Source organism: Sinohyriopsis cumingii, chromosome 18 (assembly GCF_028554795.1).
Source record: "Sinohyriopsis cumingii isolate HCF-2022 chromosome 18, ASM2855479v2, whole genome shotgun sequence".
NCBI lineage: Eukaryota > Metazoa > Mollusca > Bivalvia > Unionida > Unionidae > Sinohyriopsis > Sinohyriopsis cumingii.
Genome location: NC_142978.1, coordinates 9,547,306 through 9,566,946, shown reverse-complemented (window position 1 = coordinate 9,566,946; position 19,641 = coordinate 9,547,306). Strand labels below are relative to the sequence as shown.

The window sequence follows — 19,641 nt, the reverse complement described above, 5'->3', positions numbered from 1 at the left end:
TCCTACGAGAACTTTCTCCGTAGAAGCCTCAGATTTCAAAAATAAGCCTTCCTACGAAAATTAATTTGCGTAAATTCAACCCCGATTGCAATTTTTGTGTGCAAATTCAATGATTCTAGACAAGTAAAAAAGGGGGGGGGGGGAATTTATTCTGGTGTCGACAAAGTTTGCAAAGTTTGGCTGCTAATCCTAATTTTACCTCGCATTAAAACAATATAGTTGAAAATAATATGAGTCGGAAAGCTAGTAGAGTTGGAGAGCCTCATTCTGCCAGATTAGCGCGAGAAGAGTTAGCGGCAGCAAGGAAACTTATCCCGGCAAAACAATTATTTAAGAAAAAAGTTCGTGATTACGAAGACTCGCAATATGGAATTACTGAGATATCGTCAAAGTTGTTGAGTCCAGTCACTGGAGCAATCGAGCAAGTCGCATACGGCGATAAAAAGGAAGATAAGGAACTTAGGAAGCGCGGTCTTATTCCTATGACGAGAGATATTGAGCAACACACTCGATTATTGCGGGAGCGAATAGTACAAACACAAACACGAGCACAAGCACGAGCACGAGCACAAGCACAAGCACAAGCACAAGCACAACAAGAACAAGCACAAGCACAAGCACGAGCACAAGCAGAATTGAGGACGGGTCAAATTCCTGAAGAATTAGATGAAGATCAAAAATTACGGCAAGAACAAGCGCAAGAAGAAGAACAAGAGCAAGAGGAAGAAGAAGAAGAAAAAAAAGAGGAAGATAAAGATATTCAACCTCGAGATATAATAAAAAAAAAATTTACCGAGAATGGTTGGAAAACATTGCAAGAACAATTTGACCTTTTTGGCAAAGATACTAAAATATTTGCTATATTTGCCGAAGATTCCTTTGACAATAGAAAGATGTTTTTAACGGAAGACGGATTGAAAAAAATTAAATCGCGGGATGTTTGGTATAATAATTTATTTCGAGCCAAATATAATTTACCTGAGGCGAAGAAAACAAGCTTTCTTTACAGTGATTTTCTGGACCACGCAAATGCAAGGAAGGAGGAAAAAAAATCTTCGGGGATATCGCAAAAATCAACTCAACAAGAGAAAGAAACTGCGAAGTCCGACTATGAAAATCTTCATAAAGCTATCGGAATTGTTTTTACCCGTGATGTGCATGAACAAATCGCAAGGGGGGAAAATTTAGTGGATATTTCCGCGGATTATGATGATAGGGATAAATATTTAAACCCCAGTGTTCGTGGAAAACCTCTTGAAAAAAGCAAATATATCGACTGGATATATTTTTCTAGTAAAAAACCACCTTACAAACGTGATGACGAATATTTTAAATTTATGGAAAAAGTAAAACAAAAAGAAAAAGAAAAGGAGGAGAAGGACGTGTTAACGGAGTGGTTTAACGAACCATCAACACCAAAACCAAAGACAGGAAGCGGATATACCATTTGCCCTGACAGTGTTGTCAACGACGTATCTCGCCTCGAGGTATTAATCGGAGGAAAACGAGCTGGAAATAACTCCCGTGAAATAATCAACGAAGCCTCGGATATTTGTCAGCGATTATTCCGCGGTGGTGTCATCGACTCTCACATTTACAAGGAACTTGTCGATGAACTCATCGATTAAAACAACACAATTGAAATAACATGATTGTTCACAAATATCAGCGCAGACCCAAACAGGTCCGCGTAGTAAACTCTCGATTGCCCGTATACAGATATATCCACGGTAATGGATTCGGCGATATCATTGGAAGTCTCTTTACGCGAGTAATACCTAAAATTGGACCCGTGATCAAACAGCTCGGGTTAAAAGCAATAGGAAAAATTGGCGAGACTGCCATTTCTGGTATCAGTAATTTGGCCAGTAAAGGCTTCAATGTTGTCAAAAGTAAAATATTAAATTTAATGCGTAAAAAACAACCCGTCAAATTGCCTATCACCAGAGAAATGCCACCCGAAATCAGTAAAGCCATAAACGACGCAGCAAATAAAAAAATAAATGATCTAGCGCAGGAAGTCGCTAAGACAAATTTAGCGCAGGAAGTCGCTAAGACAAATCTAGTAAATAAAGTTGCTAACACAAATCTAGCAAATGAAATTGCTAAAACAAATCTAGCAAATGAAATTGCAAATACAAGCTTCATTTCAGGCAGCGGTCTTCGTTTTAGATGATATTCTTAATAATAAATGTTCGCACAAGTGTCAAATGAAGTGTTCGACATGGACGAGCCTGTAGGCAGAGACACATCCGTGCGGGATTTCCAGTATTTCTCGTATGACGCAGTTGACCCAAATACAAATAATCGCTTGGAAATTCAAGTCCACGATACAACAAGATATTTTCTTCCATCTGAGGCATATATCGAGGTTGTTGGGAGAATTATTAGGACAAACGATACCAACTTTGGCGAACATTTTAAAGTTGGATTCGTCAATAACGGCATTATGGCATTATTCAAGAGCGCCACTTACATGATCGACGGAAGAGAAATCGAATCGATTACGGATAACGTTGATATAGCAACGACGATTATAGGCCTAGCGAGATACTCGGATGATTTTACCAGATCAGCCGGTCCTAGTATGATGTTCGCCAAAGATAACTCTGATACTGCTGATCATGTCCAGTATGAAGCCAGGAGACCGAAAAAACATACTGTCGGTGCCGATGACGCCGACGTCGAAAGTGTGATGATAAAAGCAAATAACAATTACAACCTTGGATTTGCCACGAGAAGAGCTATGCTGACTAAGAATGAACTAAGATTTTCCTGTGCAATTCCGCTATCTCACATTTTTGGATTTTGTAGGCATTTCCGAAAAGTTATTTACGGAGCAAAACACACGATAACTTTCGTTCGAGACGCTGCTGGCAGTAACAAAGCCATCTGGCGAGAAGCTAGTGCGGATGCCGCTAATGTCGGTAAAGTTGTCCTTGAAAAATTTACCTTGTGGATGCCAGCGATAGTTCCATCGATGCTCGAGGAAGAAAAATTATTATCATTCATGAACCAAGGTGGAAAATCCGTCATGTCCTGGTTGACAACGATGACCGACTCCTGCGATGTTAATATCAACGGAATATTTACCTGGCGAATTGCGTCACAACAGGGCGCTTCGGCACCTAGGCACATCTTTGTTGCTCTTCAAGCCGCAAACAGATACGATCAAGAACACAGTCATATGATATTCGACAAATTTGCAGCAACAAACGTTTCACTGAGAATAAACGGCCAGCAGGAACCATCAGAGGAAATAGCCATCGATTTTAACAACTATTCGACGGCCCGCGCATATCATCGATTACTAAGTTTCATGGGCCGCGATCAAAATATCGATACCGGATTGCAAATATCACAGCTAGATTTTAATACTCGCTATCCTATCTATTACTTTTCCCTGGAGCATCTCGATTTGGTAAAACAATCCGTTGTCGATATCCATTTCAAAGCTAGAATTAACACAGCCGGAGCAGCAAGAGCCATCGCGGTAATCCTCAGCGATAGAACAATGATCTTGGAAGGCATCAGCGGCAGAATGAGAGTCATCGATGCTCCTGTCGAGAACATGTGACAAATTCCAAATTTAGATTAAGCGATTATTAATATGCCATACGAACACGTCAGTGTAACTCTGACCCCAGGTCAGATGAAAAAACTCCAAACAGCGATATCAAAGCGATGCGGTATGAAATTAACACTGAAAAACGATCAAATTCACGGTGGGCCTAACAAACTATCGCTAACTAGAGGTCAACGCGAAAGATTTACCAGAGCCAAATCAGCAAATTCTGGCGTTCATGTGAGCCTTTCCATAGGCGCCATCAGAGACATGATCAAAACGGGCGGAATTTTTCCTTTTCTTCCTCTGATAAAAATGGCTCTTCCGATGATTGCAAAAACAGTAGGATTAGGCGCGCTAACAGGCATAGGTTCCAAATTAGGAGAGAAGGTGGTGGGAGGGAGATACAGTAAAAAAAAGGGAGGGTTACTTCCCGCCCTCTCTCCCCTAATCGAGAGAATGTTGCAAAAACAACAAAAAGGATCCGGCCTTTATCTAAGACGGCCCCCATACGGATCCGGCCTAAGACGAGTCTACCAGCCTCAAATTTAGATTTGATCAGCGAAGCAAAGAATAAAAAAATAAAATTTTTCAGAGGCGTATTTATGCGAGATCAACTACCAGAAAAACCAAACCCTACCGAGACGGGAATAATAAATCTCGATAAAAATACCGGCCCTGGTACGCACTGGGTTGCATACGCGATTAATCCTCGCGAAGTTATTTACTTTGACTCATATGGATTAGCACCGCCAAATGAATTTATCAAATACGTGTCAAAACTAAATCTTCCGGTTTGGTATTCGACACTTCCAACGCAGACATTAGCGGATCCACCGATATGCGGCCCTGAATCAATTAACGTCCTCGATGCAATTTCAAAATCATCCGGTCCGTATCACAAAATTGTATTTGAATACGCCGTAGATAAATATCATGGTTGATATTTACGGTAGATTTATCTACAGGAAGGAAAAAGCAGAAGTGACTGACGTCGATCTATCAAAGTTCGCAACCAAGAGTGATATTAACAATCTTCTATCGCTGTCAGAGGTGGACCCTGGCGAAGTTGCTGTTTTTCAAAATACCGAAGGAAGATTACAAACCAGCAATGTCAAAATAACTGATATAATCAAGCGAGACGAATACCGCGATCATATTAGTCAATTTACTCGTCAATCGGAGATGGTATTAAAATCTATTGCTGATATTACCGATATTATCGCGGTATTACCACTAAAGGCCAATATCGCGGATGTGGAAAAATCCGACAAGGAGCTATCAGCGGCGATGCTTCTAAAGGCCGATAAAGCATTACACGACGATCTTCAGGACCGAGTGACAAAAAGATTTACCAAGCTAACTAACGATCTTAAAAAACTAGACGATACATCAAAAAATCTCAGTAAAAAACTCGACGAGGATATAAAAAAATTCATCGAAACCTCCTCAACTACACACAGCGATCTCAGCGAGAAAACAAAGAAAATAAACGAAGATATCGCCCAAATCAACAGAGAGATTGAATCGGCACGTGCATTAATATTTCAAAAAACCGATAGAACATCACATAACGATCTCAGCGAGAAAGTAAAATCCATCAACGAGGAAATTACCAAAATAAATACCGCGATGGGTCAGAAAATCGATAGAACATCACATAACGATCTTACCGAGAAAACAAAGAAAATAAACGAAGATATCGCCCAAATCAACAAAGATATTGAAGCGGCACGTGCATTAATATTTCAAAAAGCCGATAGAACATCACATAACGATCTTACCGAGAAAACAAAGAAAATAAACGAAGATATCGCCCAAATCAACAGAGAGATTGAATCGGCACGTGCATTAATATTTCAAAAAGCCGATAGAACATCACATAACGATCTCAGCGAGAAAACAAGAAAAATCGACGAGGATATTACTAAAATCAGCGTAGATATTGACGTAATGCGTGAATTAGTAAGTAAAAAAGTTGATAAAACATCACACGACGAGAAAACAAAATCCATCAACGATGATATTAATTCGGTACGCCAAATCGTAAATGAAAAAGTCGATAAAACATCATATGACGAAAACGTTATAGAAATTGACAATAGGGTTACCACGGTGGTTGGTCTAGTAAATCAAAAAGTCGATACAACAGTATACGACGGAGAAATTCAAAATATCAACACGAAACTTCTCGAAGCAACTACAAAAATTAACGATATTAACTTACAAATATCATTGTTGGATATTCCTGCGTTGACGCGTATTTTGATACCGGATGAGGCGGTAACAAATAATTTATACTGCCCTGTGATATTTCTTGCTAGATCATTAAATCCCATTTGGACCCCCGATAATGATTCTTTTAAATTTACCGCGTCAGTGTCTGGTATATATCGAGTTTATGTTATATCCAAGATAAAATTCAATATAAAATCGACTTTTTATGAAATTTATGAATTTTACCCGGGAATTTTCTTTATTATGTTAGATGATGGTAACATCGCAAATTTCACACTAGAACCACTAGACAGAACTAACATGGGACCAGAGTATTATTTTGTAATTTTCGAATATTTACCGACTGGGGGTATAATCGGTCAACCCAAGCCGGTCGCAGTTGACGAGGAAGAGAATCACAAGTCAGTTTAAAACGGAAAACCTCGATTTTACAAAGAATTGGCTAGATAAATAACTAATAAATGACCGCATCTGACTACCGTTACAATCAGGCGCGATCATGGCAGGATTCGCTAAAAAAAACTCCTCGACGAATATCAAACAAAAATAAAAAAATACCAGCGTAGATTAGTTATCATTGACGTTGCTGTGTACGCGGTATCTGCGGTAGTCGCCGGTGCTGGAATAATTTTATCCGCGGTAACAACAATCGCGCCAATCGTTGCAACGATAATAATCTCGTCGACAACAACAATCGCTGGTGTTCTCAATATCATCGCAAAAAAAATCTCCTCGTGCACGAGTGAGAAATTATCATTGTACAAAAATAAACTAACTAAGATCAACGACGCGTATTCGAAATTATCATCGCTGCTTTCGGAGAGTCTCAACGACGGCGTTATCTCCGATCTAGAATTTTCGGCAATGATAAGTATTTACTCGGAGATTGAACAAATGAATATTAATAATGTCCGAGCTAGCCCAGATCGTGACAAACACGACACCGCCGACAACAACGTTAATATCGTTAAGCTCAACCAATCCAGAATTTAGCATCAATTTTCCAACACCAATTAGCGTCAAAGAAATTGCGTTAACACAATTGCGTGTCTACAACAGTTGGCCTAATGTTAGATCGACGTCATTCGGTAAATTATTATCAAATAATTCGCTTGTTTTTGCCAACAAAAACAAACCCGATGGAACGCCAGATTGGATCGTCGTTGGCATACCAACAGGCAGTTACGAAATTGATCAGCTAGATAAGGAATTTACCAGTAGAATATCAAATATAACCGGCGATGCTACTCCGGGAATAAAGATATCTGCGCATGAACCAACACTGTCATCGATGATAGAAGTGAAATCGCCGTACATAGTAGATATTTACCAATCATCGATTAGGACCATATTAGGTTGGCCTGAAATCGCACCTCTAGCAAAACCAAAAAAATCAGATTTTATTATTCCAGGTTGGTACGAGGAAGCTCCTCCAGAACTACCGGAACCAAAAAAAGAAGATTTTACCACCAACGAAGGATGGTATGGAGATATCAAACACAAACCTCTGATCGATAGCGCCATCAACCTCATGAATAACCACAAAATTAACCTGGTAATATTCGCTTTTACTTTTATTAACGAAAGAATTCTCTCGTGGTTGCCTCTTCCTAAAATTCCCCCCGGTGTGAAAATCTTCGACGCTACCCACATTAAGATAATAGCCCCCATAGATGGTATCTTGGTAAGAAGAACCCTCGACGAATTTATTCAAGAACATAAATTACAATTAAATTTATTGCGGGAATCCTTTCATGAATGCATCTTAAATAAATCAGGCTCATGTAGCGAAATTATCAAACGCGTGAAGATTTTAAATCAACTCGCGAATGATGTTGAATATTATCATGGTATGTTTATTCAGGCGATAGTCGACGATATATCAATTGCCGATTATGTTCTTCCTATTAGCAAATTCGAGTTGATCAGAAATTCAGGAGAAAAACAAAAATTCATGAGAGTATTTAGATTAACCGAGGAAACGCTACCAAATTTCAAATTTCCCGATTATGATGTTGATAAAATGAGAAAATCCGTCACTGATACCATCGATGATTTATTTCCGAAGTTACATGCCGCGTGGACTAAAAAAGTACAATCAGAATCGATTCTCAGACACGATAATGATCCCACCGGGCAGGGGCGGCATATCTCGCCAGGTATCGTTAATATAACGGAAATTATCGCGATCTATCTTCACGCGGATGTTGTCGAAGGCAGCTACAATGTTGATTCGTCAGAGTCAAATCAAGCGCAGCAGGGATTTATCTTGTATTCGTTTTCAGCTAGCGCTTCTCCTGGTTATTTGATAATAAAGGAGCCGGTGAATCCGTTTTATCTGCGATGTCATAATCGATTGTTGTCAAGGATAAATTTCAAACTGACGGACCAGAAAGGAAATTTGCTTGATATCCGCGGGGAAACTGTTAGTATCAATTTGCTGGTGAAATCGTAAATCTGTCCACCGGGAAAAACAGACCAAAAAAATAAATAAAATCCAAGGAAATTTTCAAATCGTGAGAATCTGTCTGCCAGGGAAAAACGGGCCAAAAAAATAAATAAAATCCAGGGAAATTTTCAAAATTGGAAGATTTTTTTAATTTTTATTTTTTTTTTGTGGAATTTCTTCAGGAAGATATTTCCTTGGCCTTGCTCTCATCGACTAGCTTTTTCAACTGCCTGACGCGCGAGCTTGTAATTTTTCTTGATTCATATTCGTCGGATAAAATCAATCTAGCTTTTTCAACCAGCGTCGATAATTTAACAAAATCCTCAATTTGATCATCGCTGACTGTAGCTAACGATTGATACATCGCAATTTGGATTTTCTTTATTAATTTGTATTCGGATGGTAGCGTGTATTTATATTCAAGTTTCCCCTGAACAATCGTCTCGAATTCGGATCGAATTTTATTCGTGTCCAACTCCGAGGGAAGATTTATTTTTTTCCTTAGATCATCGATGGCTTCGATGATGTTATTTATGTTTTTTTCATTCATGTTATATTAATTTTGTAATATTCAATTAATTTTCTTCGGATATTATCGGAATATAGTAAAATTCGATCCACTCGCCAAATCGATAGGAAAATGCTGCGTTAGTTATTTTTTCTGCCGCGAATTTCACCGATGCTGGATTAATACTGAAATATTTTGCGGCGGCGGTCATCGACGTGAATATAATTTCTTCATTTGTCTCTTTATTTATCGATTTGACCGCCTTAGCTGATCGTGCGCCACCGGTATTACCAAATTTTGAATTTTCACTCGGAGTTACCGAGCGAAGATTGGATAGTTTGTTGTTAAGTTTATTTCCATCGATATGGTCGATAACAAGGCCAATTTTGATGAGTCCATGGAAACACTCGAACACAAATTTATGAAGAAAATAATTTATCCCACTAAAATTATGCGATAGATAACCCGAATTGCAAACTCTACCAACATTTTTCCTCGTTCTGATATGCCTGACAACGCCATCAGATGAAGCCTCGTATCCCTCGATCGTAGGATGAGATCTATACTCGTGCGTGCTTTTCATTGCAGGAATCGTCGATTTTAGTTCCATATACAATATTCTGTTTGTTTAAATCGTAATTTGCCTTGAATCGATTAATATAATCCTCTTCGCAGGTTATCACCGAGGAAGATTTCTTTTTGTAATATCTGAGCAATTCCCGATAATTCTTTCCTCCGCAGGATAAACACAATCGAGTCTTTCCTCGAGTGCCAACTTGACAAACTAAGCACCGCTGTGGTCCTTTACTGCCTCGTCGAATCGCATATATGTGAGCGCCACAATAATCGCCTCTGCAGGATTTGTCGCATGATTTTGTTGATCCGATTGGTATCCATTTGCACTGCATATTATAATTTAAATATTTGTCTAAAATATAATAATGGATATTTTTGATCTTGATGAGGCAGAATATATCATTCCTGAGGTCGATCGCGCCAAAAAAGAATTTTTCGATGATGGGGGGATTCATGTTTGGTCGACATGGAAAACTAACTCCGTTGATGCTACGATGAATCTGGAACGGGCCAAGAAGATAATCGAGCATATAAAATCCGAACACAAGGAAGAACGATTTATCTTCGGAATAAAATTCATCGCACAAATGCCTGACGACACTTGGATTATTCGCGATAAACGAGATCCAATACGTGGCAGTAAGAAAAATGTTGTTCTTGATAAAAATTCGAAGCCAGGATTATTATTGGGAATTGACGGTCCTTATTATGCTAGGGCATATCCATCTAGCGCTGTTGTTTATGGAATTTATCGGCTAAATAACAACCCGGATGCGAAAAATCTACCTGCGATGAAAGAATCGCCGATGATAAATTGCGTTGCCGAGCGTGTTATCGAGCATATGAAAAACGCTCGTCGTGGATCTGGATTGACTCAGTTGAGGTTGGATAAAATTAACGCGTGGGCGAAGACTGTTGTTGATGGCGCATCGATTGACGATGTTGCTGTGTTGAGCAAAAAACTTAAATTGCCTATCACGGTGAAAACGCTATCGGGAGAAATATTATACTCGTCGCCGTATAAATCTCGAGGAGTACCAATCGAGATTGTTGATCATAATTCACATGCGTGGTCACAATCGGTAATGATATTTCCGCGAAATCGCGCTGTTAAATTTTATCCCGTTGAAAATTCTACGGAATTTTCTGCGAAGGACAATTCCGATGCCATGTTCCGATATATCAAAATATTAGCCGCATCTGATCCGATATCAGTTTGGTTATTTTCGAGCGAAGAAAAATATGATCAATTTATATTGCCGCGAGGAGATATTTACCGTGATGAAAAGTTACATGAATCTATGAAAAATATCGCGGTGAAATATTCGTCAAATCCCGATCAGTTACTAACAAATTGTTTTACTGTTCCGTCTGTTGCCGCTCATGCTGCCAGAGAAAGAAATTCGTGGAAACCTACGAGAAACGAATACCTCGCTGATATTCAACTTAGCTGTATCGAATACGGCCATGGCGGATTGTGGAATACCAAATATTGCTTCGAAGATATGATCTCCGTTGATATGAGCGCGTGCTATCCTGGAAGTTTCCTTGGATATGGCGATTGTGCGGATTATTTTGCTAAATTTGGCCATCCCACCAGCGAGATGACGAGAGTGGCAATTAACGGACCGTTGCCAGATTTTGTCATGACCGGATTCGCTTATGTTACCTCATTCGAATTTGCTGAAAATTTACATAAAATTTGTTATATTTGGTTTGGTCGGCATTTATCTCAACGCAGATGGGTCCCTATTGTGTTGTTGAGGTATATGCTGGATTCGTCAATGTTAATATCATTGACGGTGAGTGAGGCGATTATATCATACAGGAAACAAACTGAAGTGTGGTTGCCGACGGATTGTGAAAACGCGAAGGATATCGGAAGAAAAATAATTGGCAAATTTACTCAAGGAGGATCCGTTGATCATAAACACCGACACGCTAGATTGTTTATCAACGATGCCGAAATTGACTTTATTATTGCCGATACAGTGTCGCGAGGAATATTCTGCAACAGAGAGAATATTATCATTGACGGAGTAAAGTTGGGTACCGTAATTAGCTATCTCGATGGAGAATCAGCGCAGTATACACATTTGAGATCATCGATGCTCGCTTATGTTAGTATAAATTTACTGTCGATGATAAATAAATTTTCTGATATCGCGGTAAGGGTCGCAACGGATTCGTTTTATATCGATAAGAAATATCAGTATAGGCTAGATAATTTAATCTCCGATGGCTCTTGGGGCACTTGGAGGATAAAAAACGAGGATATCCTAGATTACTGTGAGGACGCTGATGTTGAAGATTGCGATAAATTTCATCGAGATAAATGTGAGGAAATATCGACGGCTGCATCTGCATTTGACCCGATTTCACGTAGTAAATTCGTTTACCTAAATGGACCTGGTGGTAGCGGTAAAACAACGCGAGCGATAAATTTATTTGCGAAATCTGATATGATAGTGTTGACTCCAACTCACAGATTAGCGCGAGAAATAAGGCAACGCGGCGTTGATTCTGGTACGTATCATAGTTATTTCAAATACAGCGGTGGATTATGGGATTCGGCTCGTATGGGAAATAAATATATCAACAAGATCATAATATTTGATGAAATTTGCACAGTAAATTTAGTTGTATTAAAATCGTTCCTAACCTGGCTGGAGGAGAAAAATACAGCCGTGATAATGTGCGGAGATCATGGCCAACCTGATCCGATTGATGGTGAATCTCCTCACGAATGGCTCAGGAACTTTGTTGACTATTATGAGGAAATCAACGCCGATTATAGATCCGATGATATTTTACTGACTGAATTTAAGAAATTAATTCGATTACAACCGAATAAAATTCAATGCGATGTGATGAGAAGAATAATCGACGAGACTCCGATGAATATTTTTCTAAATTTGTGGCGTCCCGATCATCTGATTGTTGCTAGTAGGAAAATTGTTCGCGATGTTATTCAGGAAATGTTATTCAAGCTACATTGCGAGAAATTTCCAACATTGCAGGTGCCATTATGTTACAGACCCGCTGATACCAGGAAACAAAATATCAGTGTTACCTTACCCTGCGGAGAGGAAAAGATCCTGGTCTTGAACGATATTATTCTTGTTGATATTAATCTTGTCAATGACGCGATAAACGCAGAAAGATCGCCATGGAAACTTGGATACGCAACAACGATACACTCATCGCAGGGATTGACCGTCGATGGTCAAGTTTGGATTGTCGATGATAGAATTTCCTGGTCAAATTTAGTTTATTTAGCCGTGTCAAGAGTAAGAAAATTATCTCAGTTAGGTAGAATTCGGTTTCACATTAATGACGCTGGCGGTAGTTGAGTATCTTTCGGTATTATTTGTAATTCCTCCTTGGTAAATCCGCGTTGTGGCGCTAGCGAATCTAGGAAATAAATTGCCGGTCTTCCCGATGATCTTGTTACGGCTGATATTTTGTGTGTTGTAACGCTCCAATTTGGATCAGTTGCTCTTTTTCTTCCTCCTTCGGCCTCGCCTTCTTTATATAAGTACCTGACCGTGACGCTACCTAGCACAGGCGGAATTGCGGAATCTCGCTTTAGGGGTATATTCGATTTTGTAATTGCAATTGCGGGTTTCATTGCTATTGTTCTCGTTGTCTCGTTATTTAGTGCGTTAATCACATGAGGCAACCTCGATACCCAATCATGAGATCGATTATCCTGAATAAATTCGCGCGCGTACTGGTATCCGAATAATCGTTCCGCGAGAGTTTTATTGAATCTCTCAACGATAGCTTGATTGTGATGAACACCTACAATACCGCGACGGATTTTAACATTATTCTTTTTCATCAGTGAAGTAACCACGCCAAGAAATTCTCGACCTGGATCAACCTGGAGAAGCTTCGGCCATGTTAATGGAGATCGTGAATAAATTTCGCTAAACGCCTTAGCGATCTCCGTTGCTGTTTTATTCGATAACGGTTCCGCTTCCTTGTATCTGCTAGCGATATCAACAACCGTCAACACATACTTGTATGTGACTCCGTCGACGGTATCGTAAGGAAGAAACATTAAATCAGCCTGATGAACTTCATTAGGGACGCTGACAGAGAAACTCGCGTACGGTATTTTCTTAGGTGGAGGAAGATAAATTTGCCAGACTGCCTGTTTCGATAGCCACGATTCAGCAACGGATTGTTTTACTTTTGCTGCCTTGGCGAGTTTGGCTATTGCTGATTTTCCTCGCCAAAAACCTCGCGGAGAATAATATATTTGCTCCATTATTATTTACCAGCGCCGAATACTAATTTACCTTTCATCGCGCCTTTTATCAACCAAGTTGCCAATTTTTCTTTGAAACTTTTGTCAGGAATCGCGTTTAGTGCGTGAATTAGCCTAATATCAGCGAGATGTCTTTGTTGTAAATCCCCGCTGCGATACGCAAGATCATGATAGTAACACACGTTATCGATGGCGTTTACTGGATCTTCGCCGGGATTTGGTTGATTATTATCGTTGAGTCTTATATCGAGCCTTGTGCCGGGTCCGCAGTAATTGTATCCTGGCAGATGTTTTTCTCCGGGATATTTCGCCCAGGGCAGCCCAGGTAGATTTTTCATGGAGGCGGTAATGTCTCCTCCGGTTCCTCTATTTTTTTTTTTACAAATCTGAATTTGCGTGTCTTGCAAACTTCGCATTCTCCTGCAATTGCGTTCCTGTTATTGCGTGTGACGATTTCGGTTGGATTTATCGTAGCTGTGCGCGTGCGACATTTAACACAATATAAATCCATATATTCTAGTAACATGAATGTAATTGATTTTTCAGCCACGAAGCGACGCGAGCAGGTGAAACACAACGCGGTGTTACCAAATTCGATAAGGATGATAATTATTGGCCCGTCTGGTTCTGGAAAGACGCAGTTGTTGCTAAATTTGATAATGCGATGGCTAAAATGGGATAAGTTGTATTTGGTTGCACCGTCCGTTGATGATCAGCGTTGCTATCAAGTACTAAAGGAATTTAGCGACAATACCGACGAAGGCACGATAGAATTCATCACAGACATCAATGAAACTCCATCCGTGGAAAATTTAGATGGCGATGTTAATAATCTTGTTGTTTTCGATGATGTTATGCTGGATAAGCAAACTAATCCGGCTAGGATATTCTCGCGTGGCCGACACAAGAACACCGATGTTATTTACGTGACGCAGCGATATACGCAAATTCCAAAGGTAATTAGGGACAATTGCAATATCTTATCGGTGTTCAATGGCGTCGATACTCACACGCTAAGAAATATTCATCAGACTTGGTGTAACGGCGATATGGACATAAACAAATTCAAAATTTTCTTCAGCCGCGCCCAGGCAATACCGCATGGTTTTATCACGATTAATCTTCATGATCCGCGTAGTAGATATCGAATCGGTCTTGATCAAATTTATTCATGAAAAGGCAGCCAAACTTTGCAAACTTTGTCGACACCAGAATAAATTCCCCCCCCCCTTTTTTACTTGTCTAGAATCATTGAATTTGCACACAAAAATTGCAATCGGGGTTGAATTTACGCAAATTAATTTTCGTAGGAAGGCTTATTTTTGAAATCTGAGGCTTCTACGGAGAAAGTTCTCGTAGGAAGCTTTATTTGGTCTGGAACGTCTGGTCTGTACAACTTCCCTGCTGCTTGCAAACAATATCCATGTTTATGTTGCAAATGATATACATGTTCATCATGCAAATGATATGCATGTTCATGACGCAAATGATATGCATGTTCATGATGCAAATCATATGCATGCTCATGATGCAAATGATATGCATGTTCATGATGCAAATGATATGCATGTTCATGATGCAAATGATATGCATGTTCATGATGCAAATCATATGCATGTTTATGATGCAAACAATATGCATGTTCATGATCCGAATGATGTGCATATTCATGATGCAAGTTATATGCATGTTCATGATGCAAACAATATGCATGTTCGTGATGCAAACAATATGCATGTTCTTGATCAGAATGATATGCATATTCATGATCGGAATGATATGCATATTCATGATGCAAATTATATGCATGTTCATGATGCAAATTATATGCATGTTCATAATGCAAACAATATGCATGTTCATTATGCAAATTATATGCCTGTTCATGATGCAAAAGACATGTATGTTCATGATGCAAATGACATGATGCAAATGACATGCATTTTCATGATGCAAATGATATGCATGTTTATGATGCAAATGATATACATGTTCATGATGGAAATGATATGCATGTTCATGATGGAAATGATATACATGTTCATGATATAAATCATATGCATGTTCATGATGCAAATCATATGCATGTTCATGATGCAAATGATATGCATGTTTATGATGCAAACAATATGCATGTTCTTGATCAGAATGATATGCATATTCATGATCGGAATGATATGCATATTCATGATGCAAATTATATGCATGTTCATGATGCAAATTATATGCATGTTCATAATGCAAACAATATGCATGTTCATTATGCAAATTATATGCCTGTTCATGATGCAAAAGACATGTATGTTCATGATGCAAATGACATGATGCAAATGACATGCATTTTCATGATGCAAATGATATGCATGTTTATGATGCAAATGATATACATGTTCATGATGGAAATGATATGCATGTTCATGATGGAAATGATATACATGTTCATGATATAAATCATATGCATGTTCATGATGCAAATCATATGCATGTTCATGATGCAAATGATATGCATGTTTATGATGCAAACGATATGCATGTTCATGATCGGAATGATATGCATATTCATGATGCAAGTTATATGCATGTTTATAATGCAAACAATATGCATGTTCATGATGCAAATTATATGCATGATCATGATGCAAATCATAATGATGTTAATGATGCAAATGATATGCAAAATGTATTTAATATTACCAAATAAATTATGAAGTTTTTCAGAGACGTACTAACAGAGCAAGTGACATTATTTAGCAATAATCTGCACAGACAGTAAAATGGACTTGTTTAGTACAAGAAAATGATATATTTTTAAAATAATTAAGAATGGTTGCGAAACGTACCTTGTACATGAATATATTTGAGTTCTTCACTGTAGATGCCTCCACTGTGTGTGTGTGTGTGTGTGTGTGTGTGTGTGTGTGTGTGCGGGTTAAAGACAGAAAGTGTTAGTGAGACAGAGTAAAAAATTTAATTTGTGAAACATGCAAATTTTAAATTAAAAAAGACGTATAGTCATTTTGGGATGTGTTGTCTTTTGCTTTTTGGAGGACCGCATTGGGTGATTAGTTTTTGTCTCTCTAGTTATGCTACCCTCTCTAAATTAAGTATTTACTTTTAACCTTCCTTTTCATGATTTCAAATTCAACTTTCACTTTCGATTGAACCTGTTTTCTACCATAACTGATGTACCCGTCGCCAACGGTTTGTCTATTTGAGTAAACTTTGGTACGATATGTTTCAATCAGTCAATAAAAATATTGCAATGAAAGCATCGGCAAAGGAAGGAGACAACTAAATCCTGACAGAATGGAAAGGAGAGCAACACGACACGTGAGACTTAAATGGGTAAGCCATACTGAAATACACACTTTCACTTTTGTAGCTGTATTAACTAACGTGCAAGATTTTGCTAATGACCGCTTTTTCCGCAAAATCAATTCAATTTCATCAAATGATCTTAATTAATTTATCACATTCAGCAAAACAATATCTCATCCATCAATATATTAATTTTATACTTTTCAGAATAGTTCGATCAAGTGAGAAAATAATACCTCGTCATACGAATCAAGAGTCATATCTCAAATTTCACCATTTGTAGCTGTTTCTTCTATCCAGTCACAAGTTTCGATGCATGAGAAGGTACAGGGATCTGAGTGGTTCGAAAAGGGGCTATCAGCTTACAGCCACCAGCAGACCGAACATCACCAGCAGCCGTGAGTCCACAGGCAATCGGAAACAGTTCTGCCTAATTTCAGTGTACTGTTTCTATTAGCCTCTTCATGAAACGGAATAAACTTTAAACAAGGAAAAAGTTCGGAATAATAAATTACAGCGAATATACTTCTCATATATAGTAAAATAATAAAATAAACTAGAGTCAAACAGTAATACATATAATTATATTTTTATAAAGGATATACAATGTACCAATTTAAATTATACAATTTTATATAGTACATTATCATTAAGTCCATTAGGATACAGAGTATCTAATTTATGAATTGTTGTTTTAAAATAAAAGACGTCATCCGTTCCTTTCAAAACATTTCGTGCCTGAAGAAGCATACATTAAATGCGAAACTAGTTGCAAAAAATTTTCGGCGTTTGTGTTGTTTTTTATCACAATTCTCATATATATATATATATATATATATATATATATATATATATATATATATATAGAGAGAGAGAGAGAGAGAGAGAGAGAGAGAGAGAGAGAGAGAGAGTGTGTGTGTGTGTGTGTGTGTGTGTGTGTAATTAAATCTTATAAATTACTATTATAAGTATTTGACTTTTCATGGGGTTGTTGTTGTTTTTGTTCTAGTTCTTGCTATTATCCATGGTAACGCTACTGTTTATATTAATAATAATAATGATTATAATGATAATAATATCAGCAACAAATGCCATGACAATAAAAGCGATGATAAACATAACAAACCATAAATAAATGGCAGCGAATGAAAGAAGCCTGAAACATCGCCAAACCGTGTACCTTAGTGTACCGCAACGATTCATGCGCTAAAACACACTGGCTGTCATAAGCCCTCAAAGGACCAATTTCGTCAAACATCAATACTCCGTCAAAGCCCTACGCTGGTTAAATTACTTGTGCGACAAGAAAGACAAATTGATCCAACACGCCCGCAACAGAGGAGGCAAAAAAAAGACCATCGGAACGTATTCGGTGGGTGGCTGAGACTTAGAAAACCCCAAGACCCTGTAAAGTTTAACGGATGCTTATGTCCTCTCTGCTACCCTCAATGTGACAGCCAAAATCAGTTTATACAACGAACCATGGAAGACTTGTACCAGGCCACTTGTCAGCGGCGCTTGAAGTTAGAACATCAAGGAAACAAAGTGGTAGAAATGTGTGAACACGAGTACGATCACTGTTTGAAAGCCGATCCCGAGTTTAAACGCATCGTGGAAAGTTACAAGTTGGTGGACTCACTGAACCCACGGGATAGTTTGTACAGAGGACGGACGAATGCCACCTGTTTGATGTACCACGACAACAAGGAGAAAGGAGAAGAAATCAAATAATTGGACGTGTGTTCGATGTATCAATACGTGTGCAAATATCGTCACGTTTTCGCAGGGCACCCACAATTGCTGACCGAACATCGACCTGGACAACATTCGACTATGCGAAGGATTGATTAAATACAAAGTCTTCCCTCCCACGGACTTGTACCATCCCGTTTTACCTCACCACTGATGTTTCCTTTGTGCCGTACTTGTGCCGAAATGTGCAATCAAGCTCAGCCTTGTCAGCACACCCAGGAAGAACGTGCCTTGACGGGAACTTGCCTTGGGATACCAACTGATAGAAGTGTACGAAATTTACCACTTTCCCAAGAAAGAAATATACCACAAAGGTGACGAGGCTCAAAAAGGCATTTTTGCAGATTCATTCTGTTTAAAGCCTTACGTTTTCGTCTCAACCTCTACGGCGAAAAAAAGATTCGTGAACTTTAAAGTACTGAAGATGTGTACCTCGATGTGTGTGTAGCTTGTGACTTACATCCTCACTGGACAAATGTACGTGGCTGGAAAAGTTGGGGTTTCGAGGTATGGACCAAAGGAGTGGCCAATTATGCCCAAGAGTAGTGATCCTAAATATAAACGTCTAGTGAATAAATTAACTTTCAAACCTGTGTTAGTGACAGTGTCAGAAGAAAAAGAAGCCGACACCGAGGACAACCACTCCCTTCAGGACAGGAATGTCATGGACATTCCCGAAAGACCATTCCGGGAGGACACTTGTGTGACTGTACCTATTGTAGAGACTATAAGATTATTAAACACTGTCCCTAGGACACCTTGTTATAAAAACATGTTGAACAGTCACTTTTTTATATTTCACTTTGATCTTTTGATGAGTATTTTATCGTTGTACTTAACCATTTGGCTTTTATGTATTTTTGTCATTCGAGTTGTTCTATTTTAAACATATGTTGAAAAAACACGTGTCTTGAAAAAAGTATAAAAACTTGTCTTGCTTGTCTTCGTGACAAACGTGA

At 38.7% G+C, this 19,641-nt stretch overlaps 1 protein-coding gene across 5 annotated transcripts in view; it reads right to left on the bottom strand.

The window, feature by feature from the left end:
- The window catches only part of LOC149776050 (uncharacterized), a 117,123-nt gene extending 99,522 nt beyond the window's left edge, over window positions 1-17,601 (bottom strand). For 2 of the 5 annotated variants that reach the window (XM_089942305.1, XM_089942306.1), the window contains exon 1: window positions 17,167-17,601. The gene's annotated coding sequence lies outside the window, so the exon portion shown is untranslated. The remainder of the gene's footprint in view (window positions 1-17,166) is intronic. The other 3 variants (XM_089942301.1, XM_089942304.1, XM_089942302.1) reach the window with 2 other exon arrangements.
- Window positions 17,602-19,641: the final 2,040 nt, after the last annotated feature.